Source organism: Sus scrofa, chromosome 1 (assembly GCF_054392235.1).
Source record: "Sus scrofa isolate SSC_HxYL_T2T_F1_AM1 chromosome 1, Sscrofa_HxYL_maternal_Yorkshire_Landrace_v2.0, whole genome shotgun sequence".
In the NCBI taxonomy this organism is placed as follows: domain Eukaryota; kingdom Metazoa; phylum Chordata; class Mammalia; order Artiodactyla; family Suidae; genus Sus; species Sus scrofa.
Window position 1 is genome coordinate 186,552,096 of NC_139383.1, and position 20,580 is coordinate 186,572,675.

The 20,580-nt window shown below is 37.5% G+C and overlaps 2 pseudogenes; both read right to left on the reverse strand.

The window, feature by feature from the left end:
- Positions 1–5,610: 5,610 nt before the first annotated feature.
- On the reverse strand, positions 5,611–6,603 carry LOC146406909 (tripartite motif-containing protein 60-like; annotated as a pseudogene).
- Positions 6,604–16,314: 9,711 nt separating this feature from the next.
- Positions 16,315–17,132, reverse strand: LOC102161308 (high affinity copper uptake protein 1-like; annotated as a pseudogene).
- Positions 17,133–20,580: the final 3,448 nt, after the last annotated feature.

Genomic DNA, 20,580 nt, shown 5'->3' on the forward strand with positions numbered 1-20,580 from the left:
TTGGTTTCAATCTATTTGAGGTTTTCAGGACTCATGGATTTGGATGTCCATTTATTGCTTCAGGTTTGGAATGTTTTGAGCCATGATTTCTTTAAATATACTTTCTGTCCCTTTTGCTTTCTTGTCTACTTTTGGAATTCTCATAAGGTTAACATTTCTTTGATTGTGCTCCATAAGTTCCACAGGCTTTCTTCCTTTTCATTTTTTTTTCCTTTTTGCTCCTCTGACTGGATAATTTGAAATGTCCTGTCTTCTAGGTCCCTGATACTTTCTTCTGCATAGTCAAGTCAGTTTTTGAAGCTCCCTATTGAATTCTTTAGTTCAATCATTGTACTTTTCAGTTCTAGAATTTGTGTGTGTGTTTTGATTGTTTCTATTTTTTTAACTTATTGTTTTTCTAATTTTGTTAGTTTTCTGTGTTTTCTTATAATTCACCAAACTTTAAGAGGTTATTTTGAATTTTTGTCTGACAGTTCATAGAACTCCATTACTTTAGTGTCTGCTATTGGAGTTCATTAATTTCCTTTGGTGGTCTTATGTTTATCAATTTTTCATGTTCTTTGATTATTTATATTGATATCTGTGTTTTTGAGTAAATCATCCCCACTTCTAGATTTTACAGGTTTGCTTTGGAATAGACAATTCTTCATTAGTCACCTGAATTTTGGTTTCCAGACTTGTCCACTGGTAATGTTCTTGGGCAGATGGGACTTGCCATCATGGTCTATTTTTGGATGAGACTACTGCCTGAACTCTGAGGATGGAGGGGATGCTACTTACTGAGAACAGCTGGATAGATTTTATCCCTTCATTCCCTCCCCAGGATTAGAATGTAGGATGGGCTCTTTTTTGCCTGGATCTCTGGTTTTTCTTAGTCAACTGGAAATGGATACAGTATAATATCCACTGGGCAGGGCTATGAATTGGTTTCTCTGATCTAGAAGGGAAACAGTATGAGCCCCCAAACCTGTGTGGCTTATTGTTTGGGGGCCCAAATTAGGCAAGATTCTACCCTGAATTCCCTAGCCAGACAAGGCCACTGCTTTTTCTTTGCAGATGGGGAAAGTTAGAGGCTGTGCTTTCTGTTCAGGTGACACCATAAGCAGAGCTAGTTTATAAACTATGCATCTTCCTATGTGCTCTAGTTAGTTTCAGCCTAGGCTGAAGGCTGTATTCAGCAATAGACAAACTAGAAATTAGTTTCACTGGGAAGAGTGGGAAAATAGGCTTGGCTCCTTGTGGGATTTGTTTGTTTGTTTTCTTGTTTTTGTTTTTTCATGAAATACAGTTGATTTACAATATTATGTTAGTTTCAGGTATACACCGTAGTGATTAAGTATTTTTTCAGATTATACTCCATTATAAGTTGTTACAACATAATTGCCATAATCCCCTGTGCTGTACAATATATCCTTGTTGCTTATCTCTTTTTATATAGTACTTTTTATCTATTAATCCCATACTTCTAATTTGTCCCTAACCTCTTCCTTTTTCCTTTGGTAACTACAAGTTTTTTAATTTGTGTGTCTGTTTCTGTTTTGGATACACATTAATTTGTATTACTTTTTAGATTCTGAATATAAGTGATTTTATCATGCAATATGTGTGTTTATCTGATTTATTTGACTAAGCATAATATTCTCTAGGTCCATCCATGTTGCTGCAAATGGAAGAATATTATTCTTGTTTAATGGCTGAGTAATATTTCAGTGTGTGTGTCTAAAATGCAAATTTATCCATTCATCTGTTGATGGGCACATGAGTTGCTTCTGTGTCTTGGATACTGTAGATAGTGCTGCCATGAATGTTGGGGTGCATGTATCTTTTCGAATTATTATTTTTATTTTTCCTGAATATATCCCCAGGGATAGAATTTCTGGATCATGTGGTAGTTCTATTATTGTTCTTTTGAAAAATCTCCATACTGTTTTCCACAGTGGCTGCACCAATTTAAATTCCCACTAAGAGTGTACAAGTGTTCCCTGTTCTCTACATCCTTTCCAACATTTGTTTTTTGTAGACCTTTTGACAATAGCCATTCTGACAGGTGTGAGGTGATATCTCATTGTTGTTTTGAGTTGCATTTCTCTAATGTTAGTGATGTTGAGCATCTTTTCATGTGTATGTTAGCCATCTGTATGTCTTCTTGGGAGAAATGTCTATCCAGGTCTTCTGCCCATTTTTTTTATTGTGTTCATTATTGTTTTGATATTGAGTTATAAGAAATGTTTCTATATTTTGGATATTACCCCATTGTCAGTTGCAACATTTGCAAATATTTTATTCCATTCAGTAGGTTGTCTTTTCATGTTGTCAGTGGTTTTCCTTGCTGTGCAAAATCTTTTAAGTTTAATTATGTCCTATTTGTTTATTTTTGCTTTAACTTTTGCCTCAGAAGACTGATCCAAGAAAATATTAGTACAATTTATGTCAAAGAGTATTCTGCCTATGTTTTCTTCAAGCAATTTTATGATTTCAGTTCTTATGCTTAAGTCTTTAGTCCTTTTTGACTTTATTTTTGTATATGGTATGGCGGAATGTTCTAATCTCATGGTTTTATATGTGGCTGTCTAGTTTTTCCAGCATCATTTGTTGAAGAAAAGGTCTTTTCTTCATTGCATATTCTTGTTTCTTTTATTGTGTATTAATTAGCCATATGCATATGGGTTTATTTCTGGAACCTCTATTCTCTTACACTGATCTATATGTCACTTTTTGTGCTACTACTATGCTATTTAATTACTGTAACTTTCTGGTATACTCTGAAGTCTGGGAGCATTATGTCTCCAGATTGTTCTTTTCTTTTTCTCAAGATTGCTTTGGCAGTTCAGGTTATTTTGTCATTCCATATGAATTTTAGAATTATTTCTCCTAGTTCTGTGAAAAATGTCATGGGTGTTTTGATAGGGATTACATTAAATCTGTAGGTTGCTTTGAGGTAATATGGCCATTTTAACAGTATAATTTTTTTTCAGTCCAAGAGCATAGGATATCTTCCTTTTTCTCTGCATCATTTTATATTTCCTTCATTAGTATTTTATAGTTTTCAGAGTATAGGTATTTCACCTCCATGTTTAAGTTTATTCCTAGGTATTTTATTTTTTGATGCAATTTTAAGTGGGACATTTTTAAACTTTATCTTTCTTGTATTTTATTATTAGTATATAAAACACAACAGATTTTTGCACATTAATCTTGTATCCTGCAACCTTGGTGAATTCATTTATTCTAATAGTTTTTTTTGGGGAGATTTTAGGTTTTCCTATATAAAATATTAGATTGTCTGCAAATAGTGACAGTTTTACCTTTTCCCTTCCAATTTATTTATATTTTATTTTTCTTGTCTATTTGCTGTGGTAGGACTTCCGATACTATGCTGAATTCATATGGCTATCTTTGTCTTCCTACCAAATGTAGTGGAAAGGCTTTCAGCTTTTTACCATTGAGTATGATTTGGGTTTGTAATAAATGGCCTTTATCTTTGTTATGTTGAAATATGTTCCTCCTATACTCACTTTGATGTGTGTTTTGATCGTAAATGGATGTTGAATTTTTTCAGTGCTTTTCTACATATGTTGAGATAATCATGTAATTTTATCCTTTTTTTGTTTAATGTGGTGTATTACATTGATTGATTTGAGAATGATGAACCATTCTTGTGTCCCTGGAATAAATCCAACTTGATTATGGTATGTGATCCTTTTTATGTATTACTGGATTCAGTTTTCTAATATTTTGTTGAAGATTTTGTGTTTACATTCATCAAAGATATTGACATGTAATTTTCTTTGTTTCGTATTGTCTATCTATTCCTGGTTTTGATATTATGGTAATGGTGGCCTTGAAGAATAAATTTGGGAGTGTTCTTGCCTCTTCAATTTTTTTGAATAGTTTGAGAAGGATAGGTATTACTTCTTCTCTATGTGTTTAGTAAAACTCCCTTGTGAAGCCATCTAGTTCTGGACTTTGATGAAAGGGTTTTTTTTTTTTTTCTTTTTTAGAAATTACAAATTGAATTAAACTTGTAGACATCAGTCTAAGTTGTCTTATTTCCTCTTGACTTAGTCTTGGCAGCCCTGTTTCTAGAAAGTTGTCCATTTCTTCTAGGTTGTCCACTTTTTGACACATTCATATTATTATGTTATTTGTGTGTGTGTGTCTGTTATATCAGTTGTTAGTTCTCCTCTTTCACTTATTTTTTAACATTATTATATTTTTAGTAATGATTTTTTTTTCATATAGCTGGTTTACAGTGTTTTGTCAATTTTCTGCTGTAGAGCAAGGTGACCCACTCACACATATATGTATACATTCTTTTTTCTCACATTAACATCCTTCATCATAAGTGACTAGATATAGATCCCTGTGCTGTACAACAGGATCTTTTTGCTTATCCATTCCAAAGGCAATAGTTTGTATCTATTAACCCCAAATTCTCATTTCATCCCACTTCCTCCACCTCCCCCTTGGTAACCATGCTTCTTATTTTGTTTATTTGGGTTCTCTCTCTTCTTCTTGGTGAGCTTGGCTAAATTTATCTATTTTATCTTTTCAAAAAACAGCTCTTGGTTTCACTGATGTATTTTTTTATGATCTCTATTGTATTTAGTTATTCTGTTCTATTTATTTTTTCCTTCTTTCTACTGATTCTGGGCTTTGTTCTTCTAATTCTTTGAGTTGGTGGGTTATGTTTATTTGAGATTTTTTTTTGTCTCTTGAGGATGGCCTATCTTGCTATGAAGTTCCATTTTAGCACAGTTTTTGCTATATTCCATAGATTTTTTTTTTGTCTCCATAGATTTTTGAAAGTTGTATTTCCTTCTTCATTTGTCTCAAAGTATTTTGTGATTCCCTTCATTGAGTTCATTTTTGACCTGATGGATTTGTAGTAGCATGTTGTTTAGATTCCACATATTTTTATTTTTCCCATTTTTCTTTCTGTTATTGATTTTTAGTTTAATACTGTTTTGGTCAGAAAAAAAATGCTTGATATAATTTCTATACTTTTCAATTTGTTGCGGCTTGTTTTGTTATCTAACATGAGATCCATCCTGCAGAAAATACTCCATCTATATTTGAAAAGAATATATATTTTTGGATGCAATGTACTCTAGACATCAATTAAGTTCAACTTGTTTATTATGTCATTAAAGACCACTGTAGCCTTATTGATTTCTGTTTAGATGATGCATCCATTAATATCAGTGAAATATTAAAATCTACTATTATTGTATTATTGTCAATTTCTCCCTTTATATTTGTTAGTATTTACTTTATATATTTAGGTGCCCCTGTATTTGGTGTATATATGTTAACATGTATAATATCTACTTCTTTTATTGATCCCTTTATCATTATATAATGCCCTTCTTTGTCTTTTGTTATAACTGTTATTTTAAAATCTATTTTTGTTTGAGATGAGTATTGCTATTCCTGCTTTCTTATCATTTTCATTTGCATGAAATATTTTTTTTCCATACCATCACTTTCAGTCTGTGTGTATCTTTAGCCCTGAAGCCTTTTTTTTTTCTTGGACTCAGACACTTTATTACAAGGACTTTCCCTGAACACAGAAGAAAGTAGAACATACAGAATGTCTTTGAAGGGGGCTCAGCACTTATCTTCAACTAGACTTATTGTAGGAGACTTAGAAGAAGGTCAAACAGAGAAATAAAACATAAGTTTTTTTCTGTAAAAATTCACTGAATGTATATAAATGAGATATATTATTAAAATTGTAAAAAGAAACTTCTCCCAACTCATAGTCCAGAAAAGTGCCAATCCAATGGGTTTCCTGAATCTCATATGCCATGTGTAGTACCCCAGATCTGATAATGCCAGCAGCCATTGCTGAGGTATGGTGGTGTGAGAACATTTCTGGGGAAAGATTCTTTACATGAACCTAAAGACCATTCGTCCAGGCCAAAGATGCTGGCCAGCATCAAATCCTTTAGAACTCAGGACAGCTGGGTGAGAACTAAATGTCTTAGGATTAAGAACACAGATTGGTTCCATTCTTCAAAATGTTTCAGTTTTCCTATCTTTTGAAATGATGAGACTGTGGTGAACAGTTTTACTATCTAGTGTGAAGTGTACCTGAAATGTGCTGATCATTTTGTGCAGACCAAAATATTGTGGGAGGGGAGAGAATGAAAAGCTTCCATCTTTAAACTCATAGGAAAACCCTCCCAGGTCCTTTAGGTTTTCATACATGCTTTAGATCCTTTCAATGCCTGTCAGTAAATTCAAGTTAGTCTACAAACACTTCTTGTTTATTACATCAAGCAGATTTTTCAGTATGGATCTGTGGCCTGATATTCTGATATTAGTTTTATTTTTAAATTTTTTAAAATTTTTTTCTTGAACACCCATCTCTTCATTTAGTAACCAAAAATGAGTTGCATCATGCTCTATTCCTGAGAAATGCTTAGTGTGTTCAACTTTGAAGTGCAATTAGCTCCTTTGATTCTCCAACTTCCACACCAACTCAAATGATTTTGAGGCTTGTGTTTCTAACACATTTTCAGCATCTTCAAGCTACTTTGTCAGGAGCTCAATGTAGCCTTTGATTCTCCTCCTGTGAGAGGGTACAGTTGGTTCCATGGTCACCAGATGGTAACCAGGTTGATCAGAGAGATCCTTCAGACAAACAGTTCCATGTCCTCCTCGAAGAACAGGCTCAGAATCTGATTGTGATTCTCACATGGGTTTCTCTTTCTGCCATTTCCTCTTGCCCTCATGTTGGGCAGCTACTTCACAAAATCAATTATGTCACATAACTCCTGAAGCTCTTGTCAGGGCAGTACTGGAGGCAGACAGGCAAGGGGAAGGTGTTCTTTGGATCCTGTCAGCACTGGTAGATTCAGGAGTGGTCACTGGGTCTCTCAGAAAAATCCAGGTAGATGGGGCAGCTGGCCTTTGCTGTGCCAGGGAGGCCACCAGGGCTGCTGTTCAGGGAGGGTTTCTGTTCAGGGAGAGTCTTTTTGGAGAAACTTGGGGCTGGGATAAGTGAGAAGCTTCTGACTGTCCAGCTTCTCTCTGTCCCTTCATGGCTGCCAGTATGTTTTCCAGGATCTGCAGGGAGGCCTGGCCACTCAGGTCTATTTCTACTCCTTCTCATCAATTCTACAGAAGCTGCCAAGATGACTTAGAGCCCTAGTCAGGCTCTGCTTCCTTTGTCACTTTAATCCCTTTTAATCAATGGCCTGAAATCAAAGCTTGCTAGGTAGTCCTCTTCTTCAGATAAAGCCATAGTTCCAGGTAGCTATGAACATGAAGAGCATGGGGGACGCAATCAGCAAAATCCAGACATGGGAAACTATGGCATGACTCACCAGGTTCCGTTACAAGTAATTAATATGAGTTGGCTGCAAGTTCAAACACACGAAAATAATACTATCATTCTTAGGAAGATAAGAGCACAGCCATTTTGGAAAAAGACCTGGGACTGCCTATGGGCAAAACAGGCATTGCAGGTTAAAGAACAAAGGACCAGAGTGTCTGAGTCCTGCCCATGCTTCTAGTCTTTGTTCTGTGCTGGGAGTGCTGCTCTGTGTCCTCAAGTCCTGGGGGATACTCTTGGATCCCCCTGCAACCCCTTGACTTTGATCTCCTTCCTTCTTTGAGAAGCAGAAGGTCTTCCTGGGTCCAGTTGGAGCACAGAACACAGCCCATTGTTTTCCATTCACTGCTCAAATACGTTTTCCATACCTTCTTCTGACTCTTCTCCTTCTGGAACCCCTATAATGAAATTTTTGGCATGATTAATATTATCCCTGAGATCTCGTATGTCACTTTCATTTTTTTTTTCTGTCTGCTTCAGTATTCTTTCAGATCATTTATATGTTCTTTCATTTAGTTTGGTATTCATTGCTTCTAGAGTTATTTTTATTTCAGATATTGAATTTTTTTTTTAGATTTTATTTTATTTTATTTTTTTAGGGTCACACCCACAGCATATGGAGGTTCCTAGGCTAGGGGTAAAATTGGAGCTGTAGCTGCTGGCCTAAACCACAGCCACATCAATGCAGGATGTGAGCTGTGTCTGTGACCTACACCACAGCTCACGGCAATGCTAGATCCTTAACCCACTGAGCAAGGCCAGGGATTAAACCTGTGTCCTCATTAATGGTAGTCAGATTCATTACTGCTGAGCCACGATGGGAAGTCCTGAATTATCTATTTTTGATTGCATCATCTTTATATGTTCTAGTTCCTTATTTTTTTTCCAAAAAATCAAAGTATTTTATTTGTTCTTTTGCACATGACACTGTTAAAACCTTCTTACTACACCAATATTGTTCTCCAGGAGCTTACAATCTAAAACAGTCAATATTAATTTTAGACCCAGCGATTAAGGCACTATCAAATGCAGACTTCTGTACCTTTAGATGTATATTTTGAAAGAAGCTGAAGAGGCAGGATTACATTAAATGACATGAAGGTATACTCCCTGCCACCTCCCCTTCTAGCTTCTACAATGAACCCCTGTGGCTAGAACCCAAAACAAGTGCGCTAATAGTAAAAAAACCAAGAGGCTTCTGTTTGTGAGCAATGTGGAGCTGAGTGTTCCTCCAACATAGGTTGGAGATGGCACTGATTCTGTAACTTTGTGGATTGTACCAGGTAGCACTTTCCCACTTCATGGAAATTACAGTGGGAAAACTAACTGCTCCTCTGAAGTGTGCTTAAGGTCTCCATCAAGTTTTACAGCGTCTGGTGGGTATCTCTTTCCAAATACACTGCATAGCATTGCTCACTGTATCAGGAAGGCTAGGGAGATTTAATCAACTAGATATGTAGGATAAGAAACTGAAAGAGAGCAGAATAAGGCTCCAAAGACATGGGGATACAAACTTCTAACAGATGTGAACAGGAAGAGAAATCTGGATCCAGAAGGAAGAAGTCAGGCACTAAATTCTGACCAAACAGGGATACAGAAATGAAAGTCAACAAGAATATATTACCACAATCCAAGAGTTTGGAAAAAAAAAAGGGGGGGGGGGATTCAAGCTATTTTTCCCTTAACTAGTTTCTTCCTGTGGCAACCTAGCCCAAGATCACTGGAATTCAGGTTTTTCATGAGACTCTATCTTGATTACCTTAAGACCTATCCCAAACTGCTGTTTCTCAGAGTTTAACTGGCCTTGATTTTTCTTACTGATCCTGAAAGTATTTTGTAGCAGAGCATGCTAAGATTTCTAGAGAGTACAAGGGTCACTGCTGAACATTGATTCTTATTTCTCAGAGTTTTATTATTCCTTGGTGAGAAATCATAGGCTATTTTTACCTTAATGTTGATTTCTGTCAGTACCTGCATTCACTATGCTTATGCTGAGTAACATTACAGCACTACAAGGGATTGGAATGAGAGAAAAGCATAAAACACTAAATGTTGATTCTTTTTTAATCATTTATTTATATATATATATATTTTTTCTACTCTACAAAATGGTGACCCAGTTGCACTTACATGTATACATTCTTTTTTTCTCATATAACATGTTCCATCATAAGTGACTAGACAGAGTTCCCAGTGCTAAACAGCAGGACCCCATTGCTAATCCATCCCAAAGGCAACATTCTGCATCTATTTACCCAAGCTCCCAGTCCCTCCCAGTCCCTCCCCTTCCCCCTTGGCAACCACAAGTCTATTCTCCAAGTCCATGATCTTCTTTTCTCTGGAAAGTTTCATTTGTGCCTTATATTAGATTCCAGATGTAAGTGATATCATATGGTATTTGTCTTTCTCTTTTTGACTTACTTCACTCAGTGTGAGAGTCTCTAGTTCCATCCATGTTGCTGCAAATGGCATTATTTTGTTCTTTTTTATGGCTGAGTAGTATCCCATTGTGTATATATACCACCTCTTCCTAATCCAATCATCTGTCAGTGGACATTTGGGTTGTTTCCATGTCTTGGCTATCATGAATAGTGCTGCAATGAACATGCGGGTGCATGTGTCTCTTTTTAAGTAGAGTTTTGTCCTGATATATGCCCAAAAGTGGAATTTCTGGGTCATATGGTAGTTCTATGTATAGATTTCTAAGGTACCTCGATAATTGTTTTCCATAGTGGTTGTACCAGCTAACATGCCCACCAACAGTGCAGGAGGGTTCCCTTTTCTCCACATCCCCTCCAGCATTTATTTGTGGACTTATTAATGATGATCATTCTGACTGGTGTGAGGTGGTATCTCATGGTAGTTTTGATTTTCATTTCTGTAATAATCAGGGATGTTGAGCATTGTTTCAAGAACTTGTTGGCCAGTTTCATTGATTTGCACATAGCCGTCCAGGTTTCCCAGAAATAATTGCTGAAAAGACTGTCTTTTTCGCATATTATGTCCTTGCCTCCTTTGTCAAAGATTAATTGACCATAGGTGTCTGGGTTTATTTCTTGGTTCTCTATTTTATTCCATTGTTCTGTGTGTCTGTTTTGGTACCAGTACCACACTGTCTTGATTACTGTGGCTTTGTAAGATTGCCTGAAGTCTGGGAGAGAGATGCCTTCTGCTTGGTTTTTGTTCTTCAGAATTGCTTTGGCAATTCTGGGTCTTCTGTGGTTCCATATAAATGTTTGGATTGTTTGTTCTAGTTCTGTGAAAAATGTCATGGGTCATTTGATAGGGATTTCATTGAATGTGTAGATTGCTTTGGGTAATATGGCCATTTTTACAATATTAATTTTTCTCATCCAGGAGCATGGAATATTTTTCCATTTCTTTTTTTTTCATTTCTTTTTATTTATTTATTTATTTGTTTGTTTATTTATTTTGTCTTTTTGCTGTTTCTTTGGGCTGCTCCCGCGGCATATGGAGGTTCCCAGGCTAGGGGTCCAATCGGAGCTGTAGCCACCGGCCTACACCAGAGCCACAGCAACGTGGGATCCGAGCCGCGTCTGCAACCTACACCACAGCTCATGGCAACGCGGGATTGTTAACCCACTGAGCAAGGGCAGGGACCGAACCCGCAACGTCATGGTTCCTAGTCGGATTCGTTAACCACTGCGCCACGATGGGAACTCCTATTTTTCCATTTCTTTACATCTTCTTTAACTTCCTTGATTAGGGAGTTCCTGTCATGGCATAGCAGAAACGAATCCGACTAGGAACCATGAGGTTGCGGGTTCGATCCCTGGCCTCTCTCAGTGGGTTAAGGATCTGGTATTGCTGTGAGCTGTGGTGTAGGTCACAGATGCTGCTCGGATTTGGTGTTGCTGTGGCTCTGGCATAGGCCATCAGCTACAACTCCGGTTAGACCTCTAGCCTGGGAACCTCCATATGCTGCGATTGTGGTCTAAAAAGACAAAAAGACAAAAAAAAAAAAAAAAAAAAAGAAAAATTTCCTTGATTAATGTTTTATAGTTCTTGGCATATAAATTCTTTATCTCCTTGGTTAGGTGTATTCCCAGGTATTTGATTTTTTGGGGTGCAATTTTAAAAGGTATTGTATTTTTGTATTCCTTTTGTAGTATTTCATTGTTAGTATAGAGAAACGTGACTGATTTCTGAGTGTTAATCTTAGATCCTGCTACTTTGCTGAATTTGTTGATCAGTTCAAGTAATTTTGGGGTTTAGTCCTTAGGGTTTTCTATATATAGTATCGTGTCATCTGCATACAGTTAGAGTTTTATCTCTTCTCTTCCTATTTGGATGCCTTTAATTTCTTTTGTTTGTCTGATTGCTGTGGCTAGGACTTGCAATATTATGTTGAATAGCAGTGGTGAGAGGGGGCATCCTTGTGTTGTTCCAGATTTTAGTGAGAAGGCTTTCAGCTTTTCTCCATTGAGTATTGTATTTTCTGTGGGTTTGTCATAAATGGCTTTGATTATATTAAGGAATGTTCCCTCTATACACTCTTTGGTAAGAGTTTTTATCATGAATGGATGTTGGACTTTGTCAAATGCTTTCTCTGCATTTGTTGAGATGATCATGTGGTTTTTGACTCTTCTTTTGTTAATGTGGTGTATAATGTTGATTGATTTGTGTATGTTGAACCATCCTTGTGCACCTGGGATGAATCCCACCTGGTCAAGGTGTATGATCTTTTGATATGTTGTTGGATTTGGTTGGCTAAGATTTTGTTGAGAATTTTTGCATCTATATTCATCAAAGATATTGGCCGATAGTTTTCCTTTTTGGTGGTATCTTTGGTTTTGGAATTAGGGTGATGGTGGCATCAGAGAAAGTCTTTGGGAGTGTTCCTTCTTCTTCAACCTTTTGAAAAAGGTTAAGGAGGATGGGAATAAGTTCCTCATTGTATGTTTGGTAGAATTCACCTATGAAGCCATCTTGTCCTGGACTTCTATTTGTAGGCAGTGTTTTTATGACAAATTCAGTTTCATTTCTTGTGATCGGTCTGTTCAGTTGATCTATTTGTTCTTGATTTAGTTTTTGCAGGCTCTAGGTCTCTAGAAAGATGTCCATTTCTTCTAGGTTGTCGAATTTGTTTGCATATAATTGTTGATAGTATTCTCTTATGGTTTTTTGTATTTCTGCAGTATCCGTTGTGACTTCTTTTTCATTTCCTTTTTTTTTTTTTTTTTTTTTGTCTTTTTGTCATTTCTTGGGCTGCTCCCCGCGGCATATGGAGGTTCCCAGGCTAGGGGTCTAATCGGAGCTGTAGCTGCCAGCCACCGTCACAGCCACAGCAGCACAGGATCTGAGCCATGTCTGTGACCTACACCACAGCTCATGGCAATGCCGGAGACTTAACCCACTGAGCAAGGGCCGGGATGGAACCCACAACCTCTTGGTTCCTAGTCAGATTCATTAACCACTGTGTCATGATGGGAACTCCCTTTTTCATTTCTTATTTTGTTTATCTGGGTTTTTTTCTCTTCTCTTCTTGGTCAGTCTAGCCAGAGTTTTATCTATTTTGTTTTCCTTTTCAAAGAACCAACTCTTGGTTTGATTGATTTTGTCTATTGTTTTTTGAATCTCTATTTTATTGATTTCCTCTCTGATCTTTATGATTTTGTTCCTTCTGTTGACTTTAGATTTTGCTTCTTCTTCTTTTCCCAATTCACTTAGGTGGTGGGTTAAGTCACTCATTTGAGATTTTTCTTCTTTTTTGAGGAAGGCGTCTATTGCTATGAACTTCCCTCTGAGCACTGCTTTCACAGCATCCCATAGATTTTGAATGATTGTGTCTTCATTATCATTTGTCTTGAGGTATTTTTAAATTTCCTTCTTGATTTCCTCATTGACCCATTGGTTTTTGAGTAGCATGTTGTTTAGTCTCCATGTAGTCAGTTTTTTCTCATTTCTTTTCCTGTCGTTGGTTTCTAGTTTCATGCCATTGTGGTCAGAGAAGATACTTGAAATAATTTCTATACTCTTGAATTTGTTGAGGTTAGTTTTGTGTCTCAATATGTGATCAATTCTTGAGAATGTTCCATGTGCATTTGAGAAGAATGTGTATTCTGATTTTTTTGGATGTAATGTCTGAAAATGTCAATTAAGTCTAACATTTCTATTGTTTCCTTTAGAATATCTGTTGCTTTATTGATTTTCTGTCTAGAGGATCTGTCCATTGATGTCAATGGGGTGTTAAAGTCTCCTGTTATGATTGTATTCCCATCAATTTCTCCTTTTATGTCTGTTAATATTTGTTGTAGGTATTTGTGTGCTCCTATATTAGGGGAATATATACTGATGATTGTAATATCCTCTTCTTGTATAGATCCTTTAACCATTAAATAGTGTCCTTCTTTGTCTTTCTTTATGGCCTTCTTTTTAAAGTCTGTTTTGTCTGATATGGGTATTGAAACTCCTGCTTTCCTGTCTTGTCTATTGGCATGAAACATCTTTTCCCATTCCCTCACTTTCAATCTATAAGTGTCCTTTGCCCTAAGATGAGTCTCTTGTAGGCAGCAGATTGAAAGTTTTTGCTTTTTTATCCAATCTGCCACTCTGTGTCTTTTTATTGGAGCATTCAGTTCATTGACATTTAAGGTGATTTTGATAGATATGTATTTCTTGTCATTTGAAACCTTGTTTTCCAGTTGATTCTATGCTTCTCTTTTCTTATTTTCTTTTTTTTTGGTTGGATGATTTCCATTTATTTTATGCTTGAATACTTTTCAGTTTTTGTGAATGTAATGTTCAGTTTTGATTTGTGGTTTCCCTGTTTTTTAAGTGTGTTAACCCCTTCCTATATCTGCTTGCTTTAGCCTGATAATCAAACACATCCTTAAAAAAAAAAGAAAAATAATCTAATTTTTCTTACTTCCCTTGCCCACATCATATGATTTTGATGTCTTTTTTTTTTTTTTTAACATCTTCATGTTTAGATCTGTATGCTGGTTTATTTAAGTGAATGCTTTCCAATTGTAGGTTCCTCCATCCTAGATTTTCCTCTTTTTTTTTTTTTTTAAATTTAGAGAAACTCTTTCAGTTTTTCTTTTAGAATTGGTTTAGTATTGCTGTACTCTTTTAGCTTTTGTTTGTTGGAGCAATTCTTTATTTCCCCTTCTATTTTAATGATATTCTTGCTTGATTCTTAAATTGATTTATTTTAACTTCAATCTAGTAATCTTGTAACCCTCTCTTCGTTCAAAGCCAGGGAAGAACACATTTCTTACCCTCCAATATTTAACTGGCACCAACAGAAAAAGTACAAACTTCAAAACCACAACAGAGGCCTAACAGGATATCTGTGTTTTGTCTCTTCTGCCCTGAGGCACAATTGGAGTCTAGCACAAAAGAGGGCAAGATTTAATAAACTAGCACAAGAAGAGTCACTTTATAGAGGTAGGTTGAATCAGGAATAAGACTGCTGTGTAGCCTAACAACTGAGCAGAATAAAAATCCAATGTGATTCTCATTGAGGAAAGTAGTTTTGGCCACTTGTGACCTAATTAAGCCCCCAAGACTAACAAAGACAGTCATGCAGAAAATAAGCATCTGCCTGGTATGGGCCTGGATGTTAGGCCCAAGGAAAATCTGGCCATCAGTCACCATACCCTAAGCCTATCCAAAGAGAGGGCTGGGCTTTTGCCCTTCTAACCTATGGCTATCAGATTTACACTGCAGATCAAAAGTCTTTCTCAACTCTCAAGCTATTCCCATGAAATTGTAGATCTTTAAAAATAAGGACAAAAAGATTTTGTATATGCTAATAAAAGTTTCTTTGGCCCTTTATGTATGCCTGGGTACATATAAACCCAATGGGGCTGAATAAGTATTTGTGAAATGATTAAGTATTCAGCAGCATTTATTCTATGAGTTAAGTCCAGATACACCATCTACTAATAGCAAGTCAAGTTCCGTGCCCAGTACAAGATAGCTTACCCACCATGTGATACTCCCTTAGTTTATTTAAAGCAGAGATTCTCAAAGAGTTGTCCCCTGACCATCAGTAGAAGCATCACCTGGGAACTTATTAATGCCAATTTGGGGGCTCTGGTTTGAGGCCCAGCAGCCAGGGTTTTAACAAGCTCTCTAGGCGATTCTGAAGCATGCTAAAGTTTGAATACCACTGATTTAGTGGCATACACATGAAAACAGTAATGGGAAAAAATGACTTAAGTGCTTGTTTAATCTAGCTGTGACAAAAGAATGTACCAAATCAGTATTGATTTCTATTAAATTGATTGTCATTTTTTAAAAATGACAAGTAGTTCATTCTCTCTAGTCAGAATGTGGGAACACAAGCTGATGAGTCAGCCACCCAAGAATTCACAATCCTGCAAGTTCAGGTTCTGTATGTATGTACACAGTCTCAAACCATCTCTCTGCCTGCTGCAAAGATTTCAGTGCAACACATCACACCTCGGGAAAGGCACAATCTCCCACTCATTGAGTCCTAAGACTGGAACATATTTTTTAATGTTAGATCTGGGTTCAGGGTTTAGCTGGGCAAGAATTTTCCTCACCTGCCATCAATCCTGGCCAAAGTTCATCGTTTCTATCACTGACCCAGGAAAAACCCAAATTCACAAATTGTCTGTTAAAAATATAAGAATACAGACTAAAAAAGGAAGCAGGTGACCGAGCCATAAATAAAAAGCTACCTGGATTAGATAAGAACCTATAACTTGGATATAAGATGATGGGGGAGGAGAGGACATCTCATGGGTGGCTTCACCTCAAGAGAAATGGGAAACTCAGCTCATTAGGAAACCATTTTAGCTCAGAGCTACACCTCTGTCAAACAGGGGTGTGTGTGTTTGTGTATGTATGTGTGTGGTATAGTGTAGTGTGGTATAAGGAGATAAGGAGGACAATACAAGATTGGTGTAGGAATCCTGTCTTCTAGTCTTGAACTGTTTTCAACAGCAATCAATAAAGCCACACCATGGAGACTGACGTTAATGGCAATGCTCTGTGATGTCCACGACCACTGCCTTCTTTCAGCTGAAGAGAAAGTACCCCATGCTGGTTCCTGCTGCTACAGTGATGCATAGGTACCCATTGTAGGTCATGAAAATGAGCATGAGGAAGTAGCTGATGACCACCTGGATGATATGCAGCACTGTTTGCAGAAGGTGTGGAAAACTCAGCATCATCTACCCAACAGTTTTGTATGTCTCCATAAGGATGGTTCCATTTGGTCCAGGGACAGGCATGGAATTGTACCAGATGCTGACTTATGATTTTGCTCAGGAGGCTCTCTTGGGCTATCTCAAGTCCTTTGTAGAACATGGCTAGTAAAAACACTGCCACAAAAGATCCAGCCATTTCTCCAGCTGTATTGATCACCAAACTAGAATAGTTCCAGGTTCTTAAAGCCAAAGTAGTTCAGGAGTTCCCATCATGGCCCAGTGGTTAATGAATCTAAGAACCATGAGGTTGTGGGTTTGATCCCCAGCCTCTCTCAGTGGGTTAAGGATCTGGCATCGCAGTGAGCTGTGGTATAGGTTGCAGACATGGCTCAGATCTTGCATTGCTGTGGCTCCGATTAGCCCCCTAGCCTGGGAACCTCCATATGCTGCAGGTGCATCCCTAAAAAGACAAAAAAAGACAAAAAAAAAAAAAAACACAAAACCCAAAAAAGCCCAAAGTAAAAGGTCATAGATATCATGACCATCATGGAATCATGGGATCCTGAAGAGGTTGGGTGATGCTGAAAAGGTGGCATGGTACTACTGTGGTTCATATCACTCATCCCCATGTGGATGCTCATCAGAAGATTCTTCCCAGATTGAGTGCCACTACTGACTGTTCCTTCTCAGAGCCTTGATCTGCTGCTCTGTCAGGACTCTTCAGAAGACCTTCAGTTCCTTATTAAATGATCTTTGTTTAGATTAATTCTCTTCCCTAATTTAGTTAGCATTTTATTCTTTAAATTCTTTTCTGAATTCTTTGATAAATTTATTTCTATTCATTATTTTTAAAAGAATTTTCTTTTGCTCTTTCAAACTGAGAGCAATTCTTCTGCCTTTTTATTTTGCTTTCTCTAGCTGTATGAATCTAGGTGAAACAGTTACCTTTTGTGGTCTCAGGGGTATTCTTTTGTGGGAGGGTCTCTATATAGACTTTGCCCAATGCATTTGATATGGATGCCAGTCACATCTTTGGCCTCTATCACCTTGGTAGGGGTTATGGCTGGTGGTAGAGGAGCTATATAGACCCTGCACAGAGTTTTAGGCAAGTCTTTCTCTCTACTCAGTGGCCATCACCACCCTGTGTGCTACTGAGTTGCTGGAGGAGAAGCCCTGAGGGTTGGCTCTTTTTTCTTTAAGTATTTTTTCCTTCTCTGTGCAGTAGGGCCTAAGCACCAGAGGAAGGGAGTGCTAAAGCAAGTGGGGCTCATATGATTATGGAAATCCAGTGTGTTTCCTGTGCAGGCATCTGCAGCTCTGCCCAGACACAGCCTAATGGTCTCATAGGCTCATCTGTCATTGCCACCCCAAATCTAATATTAGTCTGTGGTATGGAATGGGTGGGGGCTAGAGCATTTACTTACCTTAGGCTATTGGCACAGTGAAGGGATTATAGGAATTCCAGCTTCCATGTTGCCATCTGAAGTCTGGGTTATTTCTGGCATGCTGTGTGAGTAAGCACCAGAAATGGCCATGGGTGCTCTACCTGGGCTGTGCCCTAGGCCCCTAGGTCACTTTTGTGTCCCTAGATAGAGTCTTTTCCTGGATCATGGTCATCTTGGATCCAGTTCCAAGTGTGACATGGAGTGAGGAGTCCAGGGATGAATGCACTTGGGTCAGACTGGGGAGCAAGGGGAGGCAACAGCTTCTAGGGTAATGCCTCTCTTCTCCCTCTCTGGGGCAAGGCAGCACCTGTGCACTCCTCACAAGTGTAGTCTAGGCTTCTCTAGCCTTTCTGTTTGTCCTCCAAGTTCTCCAAGCAGCCAAGGGGGGTTTTTGCCTATATCTTGCACCCCAGGACTGGGATGTCCAGTCTGTGACTCAGCCTACTCACTCCCCAGGGTGAGTATTCACTCGTGCGATTGTCCTTTTCTTCTTAGTCCCCTCCCAGGAGCACAGGTCCTGTCCTGATGCTTTTCTTCCCATCCTACATGATTACATGTGTATCTTTTTTTGCAGCTTTGGTTGTGGGAGAGTCCTTCTTCCAGTTTCTAGTTAGTTTTCCATGAGAATTGCTACACATGTAGATATATTTTTGATGTTTTCATGGATGGAGATGAGTCCCACATCCTCTTACTCTGCCATCTTGATCTCCCTCTTGAATGTTTCTTTTATAAATCATTCTCATTGTCTTAATCTTGACTTCCCCCATCCCCTTGAGAACATCCCTTGTGGTATTTATAGTTGTTGCTTCTCATGTTCTTTGAAGTCAGAGGTACTTGTTTTTGTGTTGACTAGAAGCCAAAAAAGTTATGAGTCTATTTTATGTCCACACTACTTTTTGGTTAAATTTCCAAGTTTCTTTCTATATATTTAGATTCAATTTCTTCTGAATTTTCCTTTCCCCCCCCCAGGTTTTATAAACACCCAAATTTCAGCTGGTTTCTGGAAACAAATTTCCACAGTTTACTCATTTATTTATAATCTTCCTCTAAGAAGATACCTGCATTAAAATACTTAGTTCAATAAATATCACTACAAGAATTCTTCATAGAGATTTGAAAATGCATCTCAGAGATGGAATTGTCAAAAACAGGAATTTTTATATATTGTTATTGCCAACTCATTTATGGAACCACTTATTTATATATCGGAAATATAAGCACACCCAACAGAGCAAAGAAAGCTTTTATTAGACTTGGAATTCCTTGGTGTATTAATCCTAGGGAGTCCTATGAAAAAAATGTGCCTGGCTGAAATATAAAGGCATGTTCAGTTCCCAGGGAGGAAAAAAAGGAGTCATCTGGACTATGATTTACCCATCTTCATTTTCTGAGTTCAACCCCTAAAGACGTCTAGTGTAGTGAAAAGAATGAATGAGAGCAAATTAACTTTCATTTTTCTGGCAGGGGGAGATGGGAGATACTTAGGAGTGAATCAATCACTCTTCCACTTGCTGCACTGACAGCATTCATCGATGTGAGCAAACTTCTGTGTGGGCAACGCCAGTGAAATTTATTTCGCAGAATGAGTTTACTGCTTATGTTCAGGGTGTCTCATCTTTCTGGCAATCAGGATAAATTGTGTCTCAGTAATAACATTGTAGCAAGCTATTCTTTACCATGAGGATCCAGTAATGACTCTGTCTTATATTTGCATTAATTCTGACAAGATTTACTGGTGCTTGCTGATCTGTAAATTTAAAAATGGCAAACTGCAACAAAGGTCAACACAACAATAATATTAATAGTTTTTAAAAAAGGTTGAGAGACTTAGAGATTCCAGATGGTAGCTTGGATGAGAGGGAAATTCAATGAATGTTTTTTGCCATATTATTTCAGTCTTCGTTTTATAAGGTAATTATAACACCATAGCAAAGGAAGCATGAGGTCATAAAGATCAATAATATGGAATTCATTTTAGTCACAGGTAACATTTTCTCCAGCATCTGTATTTTACAAAAACACTGGAAAATATGGTGAGAAGGTAGAGATCCTTGGATATTATAGTCTCTAGCTTCAGCACATACTTGGAATGTTTTGAATGTTAAGGCAGCTCAGTAATACTTTACCACTCTCCTTTGTAATATATGCCTAAGTGGAAAAATCAGAGTTAGAAAAGCATATTTAAATAGAGAGAGATGCTTTCATCTTGATTCTTTCGGTTTCTAATTGAAGAAATATGATACACATCATAATGGAGTCACATCTTGAATGAAATCTTTCCTGATGCCCCTAGAATGATGTTGAATAGCTGAAATGTGTAGATCATCCAGACTGGAATTACCAAAAGGCAACTGACCAAATAGTCATGTGTGGTTTCACTAATCAAGGTATCCATCTTGAATTAAACCTGGATAAGTTCTTTAGTTGTTGCACCTTGAAGACCACAGAAGAATTGATATAGAATAACTGAATCCACTGTATGGGAAAAGAACTTTAGTGCAATTTGCTCTGAAGTTAAGTGGTATTATATCCAGCCAAATATAAATGATATTGAGAGCTCTAGTATAAAACCTGCTAACTTTTCTCACTAAGGACATGGTGAAAATTCTAAAGCAGAAGAGAGTAGTTTGTTCTAACTGTGTATGGA